Raw genomic sequence first — 3,710 nt, forward strand, 5'->3', positions numbered from 1 at the left:
GAGACTCCATTAACCAGGGACGGACGGGAGTCAACGAACGCACACCTTGCTCCCTCACCCTGCATGAGAACCTTTAAAAACTCTGTTCTTGTAAATGTGGACCCAGAAGAAGACACAGAACAAATGTAGGGCTACGCGAATTGCTCCAAGGTGCACTCCGCACAGCAGGGCTGCCGAGACACGTCCACCCAGGCTCCCAGGCCACCTCTGTCCTTTCCTGATGCCGTTCTCCATCCCCCAGGGTCCACCCTCCACACACACTGTGTGTATCCACATTCTTGCCTCAGGTCAGCTTCAGGAGAAACCCCACAGCAGGCAGTGGGTGAGGAGAGGCGTCCTGCGAGCCCTGAGGGCGGGGAAGGAAGGGGCCTAGCAGAGATCCGGGCTCCGGGCAGTGGGATTGGGAGGCCCTGCAGCCTCGCGGTCCTGAGTGTGTGCAGGGCAGAAGGCAGCCGCTGTGGCCGGAACACGCCCCCACAGGGCCTCAAGGTCCTGTGCGTGCGTGTGTGTGTGTGCACTCGCCCGCACGCATAGGAGTGGCGTGGAGCCGAGGGCACCGTGAGAGGCCGCTCCTCCCGTGTCACCACCCACCCTGGCCCGCGGCCGCCGGCATGTCCACACTTGCACACGTTCATGGCCAGACACCGCTGGAAAACCCAATCTCGGGGCCTTTCCAGTCGAGCACAAGTGTCTATTCAAATTGGGTACTTGGAAAACCTGTGAATTACCAGGATCCAGCCCTGAGATGTCTGAGAGGTGGCCAGTCATGGACGCACAGCTCAGGCCCCAGAGCGCTGGCGGCCTGTCCCCAGGAGACCATCCCCCGCATCTCCCCAGCTGCAGCGTGAATCAGCTGCTGGGAACCACCCGGCCCTGCGCTGGGGCAGCTGTGTCTCCCCGCCGACCCTGACCAGTGCCCGGCTACCCCCGCCGAAACTGGGCCTCCCACGGAGCGTCTGTTGGGGGTACTGATGGGCCGTGAGGAGCTGTGCTGGTTTTAGAGAGTGGAGAAAGTAGAGTGGGGGCGCCGGGCTGGCGGGAGGGGGCAGATGGGGAGCTGCTCAGGGTGTTCATGCTCCGTTTTGTAGGGCGAACCTGTTTTGGGGGTTGGCTGAACAGCAACACGAATGTTCGTAACACCACTGAACTGCATACTTAGAAATGGGTATGAGGGTGAGGTTTATATTATGTGTTTTTACCCCAGTTATTTTAAATTCTAAAAAAAAAAAGGCCCCGACAAGAGTTTGGGCAGCACACCCTAACTGCTATGATTTGGAACAGTTGTGACGTCCAGTTTCAGCACCTTGGTGTTCCCAGTGCCTGCAGGAGCCACCACGACGAAACCCACGCGGTAACAGAGCCTTTCCCGACGATCCCACGCACCATCCCAGCAGCCCCGGGAGGTAGACTGGATGGGGAAGCGCCCAAGGAAGTTAGTTACCTGCCGCAGGCACACGGGCTCACAAGTCCTATCTTTCTTCCCTGTTGCTGAGATGTATAGAGGTGACGCGGTGCCCTCCGGGTGCCCCCAAACACCGGTGACCCAGCCGGGGTCTCCCCGGGGCTCTGCCCTGAGCCCTGGAGCTGGGTCTGCAGCTGAGGCTTTTAACCCGGTCAAGGGGACTGGGTGTCTGGGGTGCTCACAGCATCCCCCTGTCCGCCCGCCTTTCTTGCTGGTGAGCTGGGCTTTTCCTAGATTGGCCTCGGGACGGTCTCTGCAGAAAACTGTGTGCTTCGGAGCCTGCTCTTAAAACCCTCTGGTTAGATGTGCGCTCCAGGCCACGGGAGTGGTTTTTGGAGAAAGCTTGAGGAGTTCACGGGCCACCCCAACCCGGCCCACACTGCTACCCTGCCCGGAGCCCTGTGATCCCCAGAGTGGATCCTGTCCTTGATCCTGTCCTTGAAAACTGCAGGTATCAGACTAATTAGGGAGAGGGCTCCAAATTCAAGAAGGATGTCACGGACTTTGAATTTGTTTCCTTGCAAAATGAGGATGATACCAGTGTGGGGGCTGACAGCACGTGGGGGGAGCAGCCCGTGCCTGGACCCCCCTGCGGCAGCCCCTCAGCACCGTCAGCCCCACCAACCCTGGGCAGGATTCTCTGGGAATTAGCAGTCCTGTGCACCCCGCATCCTCTACTCTGAAAAGCAGTCTGGCTTGCTGACGTGGAATTCTGAGGCAGTGAAGGTCGCCTGACGTCCTGCTCACGTCAGTGCTCAGCAAGCTTGCACAGAGCCAGCTCGGCCAGGGTCTGGAGCCATACCACCGATTTCCTGAGAAGCGCAGCCGGAAGCCTGAGCTGACTCCCTGGAAGGAGGTGGGCTGCCTGGCGAGCGGGTAGAGCCTGGTCCTCAGCGTGAAAGAGCACCCTCCCAGCCAGACCCAGGGTTCCAGAGGCTCTTCGGGCAGGGCAGGGGCGGGAGGGCTGGAGCTGGGAACATGCTGGTCAGAGCCTCGGAGGGCAAGCTGGCCGGCCTGATGCGGGGTGCCGAACTTTGGCTCTCATCCTCCTCCTTTAACCGAGAATAAGATCATGTACTCTAGGGGCGCCTGGGTGGCTCAGTTGGTTAAGCGACTGCCTTCGGCTCAGGTCATGATCCTGGAGTCCCGGGATCGAGTCCCGCATCAGGCTCCCTGCTTGGTAGGGAGTCTGCTTCTCCCTCTGACCCTCCTCCCTCTCATGCTCTCTGTCTCTCATTCTCTCTCTCAAATAAATAAATAAAATCTTTAAAAAAAAAAAAAGATCACGTACTCTACATCGAGCTAGAAGGACAACGAGGGCAGAGATCTTCCTAGTGCGTGGTCCTGCGTCTCTGCTCCATCAACAGAAGGATGGGTGGAATGCGTGAGACCGCCCAGCACACCCGGGCCCACAGGACTGGGGAGGTTTGGGTTTTGCTTGGGCCCATCCTGGGCTCCAGGACCCTCAGGTGGAAGCACGTAGCGCCTGTCAGGCTGGGAAGGGAGAAACCCCCTTGTGCCAGAATCTCTCCGCTACTACCTGGGAGGGAAATGTGGGACCTGAGCCACTAACCTGACGCAGGACTGTCCTGTTCCCTCTGTGACAAAAGGTTCATTCCCCTGGGTCTCCTTCAGCCCTTCCTGCTGGCCTATTACAGCCGCCGTCAGAGGGAGATCGCAGAGCCCTCCCTGGATTAGCCAACTACCGACCCACGGGGATTTAGAACCCAGCACCGAGGGCCACGCAGTTCTTCTAGGCCTTTTCCACAGAGGGTTTCCGACACAGGGATGTGGGCTGTGAACATGCTGTTTGTGTTTGTGCAGGTCCTGCCCTGGGGAGAAAAGGCCAGGTGTGTGCCCCAGATCCAGGAAGGGGCCCCGTGACGGACAGCCGCTCAGGCTGGGGCCCGACCCCTTGCTCTGGGTCTTGGGCGCCAAATCACGCCAGCCTGTGGTCACGGCCACCGCCCAACGGCACAGGTGCTTTTACCTGTGGGCGTCTGGAAGCTTCCCTCCGCTGGGTCGTTGGCCACTCCAGAGCCGACTTGGCAGCCACGGAGCCCACCTTGTCTCAGACGCTGCGCCCATTCTCTTCCCTCAACCATGTCATTAACTTGCCAGCGAAGCACGCCGGCCTGACCTGACTTGCACATCCTGCCCCTTCTCCCCATCGGGGCGGCCCCCGGACACCGCCCCTCCTCGTCCACAGCTCGGCCCCGCAGGGCACGCTGCCCTCTCCCTCCCCCCC

This window comes from Neomonachus schauinslandi, chromosome 6 (assembly GCF_002201575.2).
Source record: "Neomonachus schauinslandi chromosome 6, ASM220157v2, whole genome shotgun sequence".
Lineage (NCBI taxonomy): Eukaryota > Metazoa > Chordata > Mammalia > Carnivora > Phocidae > Neomonachus > Neomonachus schauinslandi.